Source organism: Passer domesticus, chromosome 19, assembly GCF_036417665.1.
Source record: "Passer domesticus isolate bPasDom1 chromosome 19, bPasDom1.hap1, whole genome shotgun sequence".
NCBI classification, from domain to species: Eukaryota; Metazoa; Chordata; class Aves; order Passeriformes; family Passeridae; genus Passer; species Passer domesticus.
The window spans coordinates 5,540,531-5,553,659 of record NC_087492.1 but is presented as its reverse complement, the minus strand read 5'-3'; positions in this window follow the sequence as shown (position 1 = coordinate 5,553,659).

The following is a 13,129-nucleotide window of genomic DNA, read 5'->3' as shown; positions in this document are numbered from 1 at the left end:
TTCCAAGCCCAGACCCACATGCTGGATGAGCCACATTTTCCTACAGCTGCAGGTTAATGGGATTTTCCACACTCACTCCCACATCCAGAGGATTCCCTGAATCCCCCAGGAGAAATCCCAGCAGACCCCTGTGGGTCCCAGGTTAAGCCTGCTCTTAATCTCCCAACCCAAATATCTTCTCCTTTATCAGGTGTGACCCAAAATCCATGGGATCAGTGGAGGAGGAGATTCATGGAATGGGGTTGGGGCTCAGCAGCCCCTGAAAAGGGCAGAGTCCAACCACAACCACCTCATGGAGAGCAAGGAGGCACCAAATCCTAAAATAAATCCTATTAAAGCAAGGAGGAAAAAAAGCTCAAATAGGATTTATTTTAGGATTTGCATCTGGAGATGCCTCCCCCTCCCCCCTGGTGGAGAGCCAGAGCTGAGGAGAGGTTTTAATGCTGAAGTTCAGGTCTGTGCATCCTCAGGGCTGTTTTAGGAAGGGATCCTGGGCTGCTTTGGGATGAGGGATGCTTTGGGATGAAGGTGGAGATGGGGCATTGCAGGGTCCCTCAGCAGCAGGAGCCTGCCCTATGGAATCAGCTCGGATGAGCTCATTCCCAGAGCAGAAGGACTGGCAGGAACACTGAGAGGATGACTGGAAATTAAAAACAAACAGAGGAGAGCCAAGAATCATTTATTTGGAGAACATTTTGCAGGTTTTGTTTAGGGTCTGGTTTTAGCCTGGCACTTGTTGATTGTATTTGCACTGGAAATAAGATAAATGTGACACCTGCTCCAGTTAATCTTTCCCTCCCTTTTCCTCCCCCCACCAAAACTCCTTTATTTGAGGAATTCACCAAAAGAGATTGGGAAAACGAGAGAGATGTAGGATGATGTGCCTGATTAATGATTCTCTGAGGGGAAAAGAAATCATTTACCCACGATATGGAGCACTTTTGATTGAAAAGAACTTTGAATTCCATGTTCAAGCCAGGATCAAAAAGCAGGATAACAAACCCAGGAAAGCTCCTGCCCCTTCTGTTTATCACCACAGGCCCAGGGGGCTTTGCACTGCTATTAAAACAAGATATAGGGTGAGTCAATAGGAGTGAAAATGAGTAAATATGCAAACAGGCTTCCAAATCCAACAGCAAACAGGGCCGGGGTGGAGGGAGGATCCAAGGAGGAAGATTTATAGGGTGACAAGGATTCCTTGCTCTCTGATGTGTTATTCCGCTTTTTGCAGGGAAATCCCATTCTCTGCTGCCTGTGCAGAGGTGGGGATGCATTTCCAGCCAGGAAAGCTTTTCCCAAAGGTTTGGGAAGCAGGACTTGACGGGGGGGGATTCAGATCAGGAAAAGTTTTGCCCTGAGCAAAGATCCCAAACCCTGCCAGTGCTATGCCCAATCAGGGACAGCTCCAATGGATTTATTCCATTCCTCCCATTACTCCTGCAACAAAGGACCATTAAACCCATCAAGGGGATTATTTTCCCCCCATCTTTCCACACAGATTTTTAATATCCAAGGAAACAAACCAGCAATTTGCCGTTTCCTCCCAATAATCCGTGAAGAATGAGCGAAGAAAATATTGTCCCAATCGTGTTAATTGGGCGCTAATGAGCCATTGCCCTGCTCTGTGAATTGTCTGCTCGTGTCTCCCCACCCTCCTCCTCCTCCTTCTGACCCCCCTGATTCCAGGAGCACCAAGGACTCGGATGAACGTGGGGAAGGCAAAGCAGGAAAAGCAGAGCGGGAACGGCGTGCGCGGAATGAGCTGTTTGCTTTCCCCTGATTGTTGCTATTAATAAAACATTACATTAAATCAGGGCTGGAAGGATATAATTGGGATCATCCATCACATTTCCAGAGGAGAAGAGCTCCCGTTCGTCAGCTGAGCCGAGCAGCCGCTGCCACCCCGGTGCTGAGCAGGGACAAGGGACAGCCTGGTGTCCCCACGGTTCCCATCTGTCCCCTCCCCAGAATCGGCACCACTTTTGTCCCTTTGCTGCCTTTCTTTCCCGTGGGCAAAGGCAGGAGTTGGGAAAAGAAGAGAATATCAGTTGGGGAACACATGGCCGGGCCAGAGTCTGCTGGGATTTGGGATTGAGGATATGGGATTCAGGATTTGGGATTGAGAATTTAGGATTTAGGACCGAGGACCTAGGACTTGGGATGTCCCATCCCTGGAAGGGTTTAAGGCCAAGTTAAACAGGACTTGTGTTTAACTTGGTGGCCCTGCCCTGACCAAGATGGTTCCTCAGTTCTTCAAAACTGTTCTGATCCATGATTAGGGGTTGAGGGCGATCTCTGTCCATGGCCAGCTCCTCCTCACTCCCCACAGAGATAAAAACTCCTCCATCCCAGCAGGAAACACCCCTGGGACTCACTGCAATAAATTCCCTTGCAGCAGGGAGCCAAGCAATTGGAATTTCAGCCACTTTCCAGGGCAGCTGGAACCATTCTGTGAAGAGCTGACCCAACAACTGGAGATTTATTTTTCCCAATCCTAATAATTTGTGTCGGGCTACTGCACCTCTTCCTTGGCAGCAAATAACTCATCCATGTGTTCCCACAGGGGCACAGGGATGGACTGGGGCTGCTGGGCTGGCAATGAGGGAATTCCCTCCACCCCAAATTCCCACCTTGGCTCTACATGGAAAATCCTGCCAAGGGCTGCAGAACTCCTGGATCCCCCTGAGTCTCCAGCCCTGGATGAGCCCTTAGTCTGAGCTCTATTAAATCCCTGTGCTGGCAGCTCCTGACTGCCATGTCCAGACTAAATTTCCAGGTGGGACATTGTTTAGTCCCATTTCTCTGAAATTTAATAAATCCTTTCATATTTTCCCCCGCTCTGAGCATATTTGTCACTTACATCTCTTGATGTCTCTGAGACATCAAACAGGTCAAATCCCTTTGGTCTGGCTCTGCACAGGATTTTTTCTCCAGGTTCAATCCTGTAACTATTTCCTGAATCCTCAGATTTTCTTCACATCTCCAAGACTGGCTGGACAAAACGATGTCCCAGTGAGGCAATTCATTAGGAATGTTCTCTATTATGGAAGTAAAACCCCCAGTGATCATTTCCCCGTATTTATACTTTATTTTCCCATTCCTTGGGCTGCTCAAACAGCAAATAAATGGTGCCATACCAATTTATCAGGCTTATAACAAGCTCTAATGACCCTACAATAAAAACCGAAGGAGAACTGGTGAGACAGAGATTAAGAAAAATAAGATAAATGTACATGGGCGAATATTTTTAAAGCATGTCCCTAATTTCAGAGCATCAAGACATGATCACAGCTAAAAATATGGTCATCCATCAAAATGCTGTCACAGGGAGAGTCTGGGACTCATTTAGACAATGAAGAGCTGAAGGAAAAGCCGAGTTTCTTACGCTGTTAATACAGAACTGAGCAATCCAAGAGGAGGATATTCCATTAATGGCATAAATGGATCATAATAAAAGGCCACTCTGACATGTCAATACTCTCACTCCGTGCTAGAAGAACAATCCCAGATGGAAAAGGCCTTTCCACGGGGCTTGGCCAGGCCTGGCAGTGCCTGGATCTGGGGATTTCAGGGGCTGGAGGTTCAGCTCCTATTGACACTGATGACAGAGATGGGGACTTGGTGTGATGGGCAAAGAATCTGAATTTATTGTGAAGTATAACAGCTTATATAGTATTTTGGGAAGACTAGTAATGTTTTATTACAATTATTAAGGTAATAATCACATAAACAAACATACATTTTAAACATCTCTTGCTTACAGAAGTCTGATGTACTTTTCTTTTTCTGGTAAACCCCTCTGACTGAATCTTCTTGCAATCTTGATTTAATGCTCAAAGTTCTTTTTGCTATCGCCAAGGCATCCTGTTATCAAATCTCTGATGCTGACCAGATTCAGAGTCCATCATCTGTCTTGTGCCCCAATACTCCAATATTTCAACAAGCTCTCACCTCTCCCTCGGGTTGTTTCAACCTGAGCTCTGCCCCAGTTCAGCTTCCAGGTCAAAATTGGCTTTTCCTTGCCTGCTTGCCAATGGTTTTGGGGGATGCAGCCTGGGGAGGAGCAGGGGATGGAGCAGGATTGTCACCATCCCATCCAGGTGTTGGGGACACCCCTGGCAGCCACTTCCCGGCGTCATTTCCCTGAACCCAGCTCATCACCCACTCCTGTCACTCGACTAATTGGTTATCTGAGCCCCAAGGATTAATTACTGGCACTTCACCTCCTCAGAGAGCCCTTGGGAACCACCACGTGTTTGCCTGGTGAATTCTGGATGGAGGAATGCCCTGATCCACACTTTGGGAGCTGCTGCCTTTGGGGTGCCTGTGCACTGACCCCACAACTGCAGCACCCCAGCAAAGCCCCTGGCCCCACAAACCGTGCCCAGAGCTCCAGATCCCAGCCCTGCATCCCAACCCCACTCCAGGCAGTGGGAATCAGCCAGGGAAGGAGGAACTGGGCTCCTCCCTGTGATCCCCTGCCCACCCCACAATCAGTTTCCATTGTTTGGAGAACTCCAGCCAGAGCTGGGACTTCCAGGGAGGGAAAGAGATGCTTTATGAGCTGGGCTTTTTGATCAGTTTTGGGCAAAATCCAGTATTTTCAAGAGGTGGGAATTTTTAAATTATTATTATTTTTCAAAATTTTTAAAATTATTATTTTTAATTTTTGATATATGAGAGGTTTGAAAGTTTGGGGAATATGAGCCAAGGGAGAATGACAAGCTGTGGCATGGAGCTGATCCTGCTGCTCCACGTTTTTGGCTCACTCCATGAATCCAACCCTAAAGGGCATCTTGAGGCTCCTCTAAAGAGAAAAGCACCAATTTGCTTTGAGCTGAATGGGACTGAAGGGCTTTTCCCTCTTCTTTTAATTAAAAGGGATTCCCATTTAATGTAAAATAAAGCCAACTAGAGAAGCTCTACTATGGAGAACAAGAAAAAATAAAGGAATATGTTACAAAAGCTGGGACCAGAGAGGAAATGTTCATCTGGGGGAACATTTTGATGAAGAGAATGGGACTGTTCTTGTTTCCAGCCAGACTGAGCAGACAGAGGGAAAAGTAAAGAGGAGAAACAAAGGTTCCAGTGAATTTTCTGGGGTGAGGAGGGTCCTGGCAGAGCAGGAGAGGAGTTTGGAAGCCAGGAGGGTGCTGGTGTCCTCTCCTAAAATCCCCGTGACCTCCTGGACTGGCCAGGGTTTGGCTGTGGCTCTGTCATCCACACCAATCCCACCCAGCTCAGGCTGACCCAAGGGAGGGGACACCTTGGGTGCCATCACTGTGATTCCCAGGTTGGAAATGCTCCAAAGCAGGCTGGAATTTGAAGGATGGAGTTTGGGATTTGCTCAGGGGCTCTGCCATCCGTGAAGGAGAGAGCAGGGATCTCCTCCAATAAAACCCAGAGCTCAGCCAGCCTCCCAACCTTTGTCCTCTTGGAGAAGTCACCCATCAGCTGATGTCACAGCCCCTTGGGTGGCAGCAGGGCTCACACTGCAGGCTCGTGGCTTTCCTCTCCCAGACAGTCCCTGGGAATCTCCTTGTGATGGTTCTACCCCATCCCCAGGTTCTTGCCCTTCTCTTCATTTCCATCGATCCAAGGTGCTCTGTGCTGTCCCCTCACACAGATCTGGTCCTGCTGCCATGGCTGGGGGACTTGTGGGGCTGGCAGGGTGACAGCGCAATGGTGACAGGAACATTCTGCTGGAAACTGTTTAATAAGCTGGGCTTGGGCACTGTGGAAGACAGGAGGGGATTTCCTCACAGAGTTTTCAACCCCCAAACCCAGCCCAGCCCTGCCCCAGCACTGAGCACAGGCTCCTTCCCAGAGCTCACACCACTGCCCTTCTCCTTTTCCCCAAGAGAAGCTGCCTGGAGCATTTCTGGGTCCCAGCAGTTCCCCATCCTCCTTGCCAGTGAGTTTGCTCTCCTGGAGTAAAGATCAGCTCAGAAGGACCCTGCCAGTTCAGGTGACACCAGGGACCAGCCTCTGTGTCTGGGTGAAGCCACCCCTTCCTGAGCTGTTTCCAGCACAGCCACCTCCCAGAGCCACCTCCCAGCGAGGTTGTCACCCTGCCCCAGCAATGGTGGCTTCCAGAAGTGATTAGGCAAATTAATTCAACACAAGGGAAGCCCAGAGTGAGGAGATGACTCCTGAGCCAGGATTTTCTTCCTGCTGAAACAAGAGGAGCAGCTCTGGGTGCCTCCCTGTCCTTGGGATCACTCTCCAGACACCTGCTCCTGGCTGCCGTTGTGGGAAGGACAGTGGATTGGAGTGACCTTTCCTCACCTTCCCTGCCTGTCCAGAGACTCCCTGCACTTCCCACAAACCAGAAAACACCTGGATCCAGATTGACACCTCCTGACCCAAGTCCTTCCCAGATTTCCCTTTGTGTTTCCAAAATGGGAACACAAATGATCTGGGGCACATTCATCCAGCCTGAGAGTTTATGGACCAAATCTGGAGGGAAAGAGTCCTTAAAAACAAAGAGAAAAGGGCATGGAATGCAGTCCAGGAGGTGCCAGGCTCATCTCTGGATGAAGGAAATGCCAGAGTCTTCTCTCCATGCTCCAGTGAGGAGTCTGCTCCAGTGCCTGGTGGGAAACCCTTAATGAGGACAGGGATTAATGGCAGAGTGGGAAGTGCTCGAGGAACTCACTAAAGAGGAGCTGACAGCTCGGGGAGCTGCCCACAGAGGTGTCTGGCTTGCAGGAGATCCATCCCAAGGACAGCCGAGTAATTTGGGACCTGACCCCAGCTCCAGTGGTGGAAATGCAGGTGTGACAGCACAGCCAAGCACATCCCAGGGGAGAGGGGAGGGAAAATCGGTTGAATTTCCAGTGGGATTTATCTGCAATGCTCCTGGGCTTCTCCTGAGGGAAAATCCAAACAGGGAAGGGGCAGGAGAGGTCTGTGCTGCTGCTATGGAGAGCAGAGCACCTGCTTGATGAGCCAATGGATTCCTTGGGAAAAGGAGGTAAGGAATATGTCAGGGAAGGAGAAGAGCGCCTGAGGTTAAAGGACTGTCTGTGCAGAGAAAAACTCGGCACAAATTAGGCGTTAATACAGTTAAACTTCAAATTAGGGGCTGTGAAGGATGTTTAGGAATTAAGGAAGAAAAAACCTACGCAGTTTTAAGCCATAGTCTGGTACTTTAATGTAGGAAATGAAAGGGTTGTCTCCAACAGCAGGGATCTGGATTGATCCATGGGATTGTTTCCAAGAGCTGGATGGAACTGGGCCCCTGAGGGAGGCTCAGGCAGCATCGAGCTGCTCTGCAGCTCAGGTTTGTGCATGGAGCTCCAGTGGCAGCTCTCTGGTCACTTGTCCTGGTCCCCAGCATGGCCTCTCACCATGGGGTGCAGTGCCACGATCACCTCTCAGCCATGGAGAGGGAAACACATCCTGCTCCCGGGGTGCTCCCAGCCAGACCCCCCAGCAGCGTGTCAGGATCAGGGATCTGAATAAAACACCTCTTGTAACCTCCACTTTCCATTTTCTGAGGGGTTTGCTTGTGGCTGAGCCCAGACTCTGAGAGCTGTCACCAACTTCCCTCTGGGATGCTCCAAAACTCTGCCAGGACAGTGGAAAACACAGAGCAGATCAAGGCTGAGGGACACCATAAAGGGAAGGAAACAAAGCAAGGAGGAGAAGACTCCTGTCTCCAACCACAAACTCCTCCTCTGTTTGCTTGGGTTTCTATTCCTGCTGAGGAATTCCTCCTCCCCATGCTCTGCCTGCTCAGGGAAAACAAACCTCCATATCCCACTGGCTTCTCGGTGCCGTGCAAAACATAAACAAGGAAAGCTTTTGATGTCGGGGAAGTTGGGAGCTCAGCAGCCCCTTCTGCACAGCTTTGAAGGCGAGGATTTGCTCAGGTGGGTGGGCAGAGGAAGCCCCTGGTAGGAGAGAGGAGCCGAGCTCAGTGTGCAAACAGGAGCCTGATGGGATGGGAGAAATGAGGGGAAAGAGGACTCAGTGTTGGATTTTGTCCCTCAGAGCTGGGGGAGCAGGGATTTCACAGATAAACAGGGATTTTTCTGGGTGTGGGAAGGTGCCTCTGCCAGTTTTCTCCACCACACAAGGGAGCTGTGATCACTCAAACTGCTCTCCAGACCCTCCTGGAGTCATTCCTGGTCAGGACAGGCAGGAGCTGGAGCAAGGTTCCTGCACACATGGGATTGGGAATGGTGGGCTCACACTGGGATACAGCTGGAGACCCCTGAGGAAAGGATGAGGGAGAGCAAACAGAAGGGAAGGATGGGAGCACTCCCAGCTCCCAGAGTCCCACTTGGCTTTGGGTCCCCTCTCCCACACCATGGGCAGGAATGACCATCAGTTTCCATCCTGCTGGGAGTGCTGCCCCTCTCCAGGGCTCAGAGGCTGTGGGAATTCCCACCAGGATCTCCCCCTCCCTGACCCATGGGCAGTAACAGGTCTGTGAGTGTGGGAGCTGCTTACAAGGAGAGTTTGGGGGAGCTGTGCACATCCTAAAGCACCGTGGTACCCCAAGGAGCTGTGAGCCAGTGCTGAGCTCAGGCACGCTGGCTCTGCCATCCTGGGAAAGCCCAGATGTGCTAGAACAGACTCCAAAGCCATTTTCCCCAGGGTGAGCAGCCAGGAGGGAGCAGAGCAGAGGAGGTGCAGGTCCAGCAGGGACCATTCAGCTCCATTCCCATGGCTGACCACAGCATTCCCTCTTCATCCCGTTTTCCAGCTCCTGAGGGTGTCACTCAGGAGTTTGACACCCCTGCACATCCTCCAGCATGGAAACTGCAGAGAGGAGCCAGCCAGGGCTGGAGCTGCAGCCAGCACTGAGCTGGGTTTGCTTGGTTTAGTTCTCAATCACTTCCAAAACCAAAACTTGAGCTGTCTCCAAGTGAGGGCTGAAAGGAGGGGTGGGGATTCATCTCCTGGTGGGAGCAGGATCCCATTCCCAGCTCCATCCATCACTCTGCTCTGGGAAAGGAGAGATGTAAGCCCAGAGAAACCTTCGGAGTGGAGGCCAACACAGACCTGAGGGAGGTCCCACAGCCACAGGTGGGTCCCCACAGCCTCCTTTGAAGCTGCCCCACTTAGTTTGAAGTGCCAAGTTTTCACTAAGAGTTGGGATTTCAACCCAAATCTAATCCCGGGCTGGGGAGCTCTGCCTGGCTGCTCCTCTTTTTGATCCGTGTTGTTTACACCATGGATTGTCCCTCAGGACAGCCCGAGGCAGGGGCAGCCCCTCAGCCTCCCCTCTCCACGGGCTGCACAAGCTCTCTCAGAAGCTTTGCAGGATGTTCTGGGAGCTCAGCTTTTCTGGGAAGGTCCAGCTCGGGCTGAGCCAGTTCTCCTGGTGCTTTTGTTTTCATCCCAGTGGGTTTGGATTGAGCCCTAAACAGCTGGGGGGGGGGGGGTGCCTTTTTTTTTTTTTTTTTTTTTTTTTTTTTTTTTTTTTTTTTTTTTTTTTTTGTTTCTTTCCAGGATGCTGCCTCCCATCCCCCTGCATCTGCTGGAGGTTATGAAACCATGAGAAATGAGGAGATAAAACCACTCCTAACTCTGGAGCTAGAGCAAGGATTTGGTGCTATCAAGTGGCTCCAAAGGTGACCATTATCACCACCACGAGGGTCACCAGTGTCCCACAGACTGACCCAACAGCAAACTCAGCACTGGGACCTCCTGCAGGATAAATCCAGACCTCATCTCATCCTTTAAATGTGTTTTTTTGGACACTTGTGTTGGGGAAGAGCTCTTGGTGTAGTATAAATAGATTTTGGCGTGTATAAAAGCCTGGGCAGTGGCCCAGGGAGGTCCTGGGTGGTGTGAATCTGCTCCTGGCCTTCAGGGTGGGAAAGATTTGCAAAGTTTTTGTGGCTTTTGGAGTGAGTTTGTTTGGGTTTTTAAATTTTCCTTGACTGATTTAGTGCAGCTTGGGGATAATTCCATTAAATGGGTTTTTCTCTGGGGGGCTGCTGTGGGGTATTTGCTGCTGCAGTGTCCTGTCTGTGGGAAGAGCTGCTGAAAACCATGGGGGAGGTCATTCCTTGGGGCTGGGCTGTGCTGGAGCCCATGGATGGTGTTTGGAGGATTTGGGAGATGATCCAGCTCTGTCCCAAGGTGAGGAGAGGGTCTGGACCAGCTGCTGTGGGGGAAGAGTGGCGGATCTGGAGGGGGGTCAGGTTAAACAAACTCCTGGTCCAGATCTGCTGCAGCTGGGGGTGGTGGAGACCTGCCCTGGAGCCCGAGATCCTGAGGGCTGTGGGACAGAGGAAAGTTCAGCTTCAGGGCAGCCACAAAACTTAATTTCAGCTGAGGAATCGATACCAAGGGCAGAGCTCAGCCCTGCAGCCCCTTCTGAAGCCTGAGACCACCCCAGGGCAGGGGCAAAGTCAGGCTCAGCCCCCACAGAGGACCCAAAACCACAGGGAGAGGGGAGCTCTCAGCATTTCACGTGCCTGGTGCTGTCCAAGCATGGTCAGGGGCTGGAGAGCTGCTCGGGGCCTTCTCCGGGGTCTTTGCTTGCAGGAAAACCCTAAAAGCGATTGGAGATCACAGCCACATTATGCAAACCGCAATTTGCATAATCATCATGCAAATTGAGATGGATAACCAGCTTTAACCAGACTCGAGTTGCTTTCAAGTGCCTCTTTCTCAGCTGCTACTTCAATCACTTAAAGGAAAGAAAAAAAGAAGCAAAAGTTCCAACTTTCCTCTCCTGGTTAAGCACGGTCACTGGGCCAGGGAGGGACAGGAGGTGACAAGTGCAGTCCCCGAGTGGCCTGGAGGGGTCACTGGTGGCTTTCACATCCTGGAAACCCCGAAGGGACTGGCCAGAGCTGAAAGTCCTCGGGGCTGGAGGAGCCCAGCGAGTGCTCTGCTCTATCCCAAGATTTCCGGGACCTTTGGAAAGTCTCTGGGTCTCCCTCTGCCAATACTTTGTGGGATTGTGGGGACAGAGGACGTGGTGGGATGTTCAGGTGATTTATTGAGAGCTAAGCTGCTCCTCTTGCATCTGAGGGGCTGAGAGTTCTGCCTCCTGCTAGAAAAGGTGTCTGATATTAAATTAACTGTGTGGAGTAAGATGAAACTGAATCTTGCTCATGCCTTCCCTTCTTCCTGATGTGGAGGGATCATTCCTAGAGGATCCCATCCCTCTTGTGAGGGAGCTGGGCCAGGATCCGCCCATCCCCTGGCAGGCACAGCCACTGTTGCTCATTTCCAGCTGCTGTCTCCTGCCCTCCCTGTGCCTGGTGCTTTGAGCACAGCGACTGTTCCATAGCTGTGCTGACAGCTCCTTCCTGGGGAGCTGGGAGCTGCTCATCCATGGTTGAGCTGCTGCTGGAGCGCTGTGATCCCACATCCATCCCCCATCCATCCAACATCCATCCATCCCACATCCAACCTTCATCCATCCCACATCCATCCCACATCCATCCCCCATCCATCCCAAATCCATCCCCCATCCACCCCCCATCAATCCCACATCCATCCCAAATCCATCCCTCCTCCATCCCACATCCATCCCCCATCCATCCAACATCCATCCATCCCACATCCAACCTTCATCCATCCCCCATCCACCCCCCATCCATCCCACATCCATCCCCCATCCATCCCCCATCCATCCCCCATCCACCCCCCATCCACCCCCCATCCACCCCCCATCCATCCCACATCCATCCCACATCCATCCCACATCCATCCCACATCTATCCCCCATCCATCCCCCATCCATCCCACATCCATCCCACATCCATCCCCCATCCATCCCCCATCCACCCCCCATCCACCCCCCATCCATCCCAAATCCATCCCACATCCATCCCACATCCATCCCAAATCCATCCTGCCTCCATCCCACATCCATCCCCCATCCATCCCAAATCCATCCCCCATCCACCCCCCATCCATCCCACATCCATCTCCCTTCCATCTCCCATCCATCCCAGGCAGGAATCACTTGGAGCTTTTCCTTTTGCTCTCTGCAGGGGAATTCCCGGTCATGGTCCTCCCAGAGCTCTGCCTGCAGTGGTTCCCTCTCGGCAGGGCGGGTTTTGGTGAGCTGCAGATCCTGCAGAACCACCCAAAATCTCAGCTCTTCCTCCTCTCCAGCCCCTGGGAGCCCTCGGGCAACTCCTAACGAAGCCGCTTCTCTTATCTGCGGAGTGATTAAGGGATATCACTGCATGTCCCTGGGGAAAACAGATTAGGGAGAGCACGGGGTGACCCAGATAAGGACTTGAATCAAGCACGGAGGCGCTGGAACACCAGGGGTGACATGAAGATGTCACCTCATTAGTGACAACTGCCCAGGGCTCAGTGCAAACCACCCTGGGTGTGTTTCACCATCTCCCGACCCAGCTGACACAGTGCTCAGGTTCCTGCCAAATCCCTGGCCCCGTGGCAGGGAAATGGGGTCCAAAAGGGTTTTAGGGTGGCCTGAGGGCAGGGCTGGAGCTGCAGTGGTGCAGGAGCTGTCCCATGGCCCTCAGCCCGTGGGATTTTTTGGACAAGAGTGATGGGCACACACCTGAGCGGGGCAGGGGTGGAATTTCAGTTTGATTAAATGAGGTTAGGCAGGGTCTGTAATGTCCCCTGGGTTAAAAGGCAGGACTAAAACCCCTCCTGTGGCACCAAACTAGTGGGAATGCATGCGAGGAGTAAAAGCCCTGAGGGTTTGTGGAGCACGCACACACCTGCAGGAGCACGGGGATCTGAACTGGTACAGAATGGGTAAAATCCTGCTGAAACGCTCGAGGTTTTAATGGCAAACAGGAGAAATTGCTGAACCATCTGTCTGTGAGCTTCAGGGAGATGATTCAGGACTCGGGGGTAGGAAGAGGGGCGACTTTGGGAACACTTTGTGTCTTGAGGAACAAACCAGCCCCCAAGAGAACGGAGATGAGGGATGACTTCATCGTGCAGTGCTGGCACACAGCACAGCCCAAACCTCATCCCCACTGAGAGAGGAACATCAAAAATAAATTAGCAAAAAGAAAACTCCCGATTTCCGTAAGGAGGAGCAAATATAATTTGATTCCAGCCCTTTCCTCTTGCCGCAGCCAGCACGGCAGGACACAGCAGTGAGCAGTGTCTGACACTCCAAGTGTGCTGAAACTGGGATTTTTTTTTTCTTGTTTTCCTG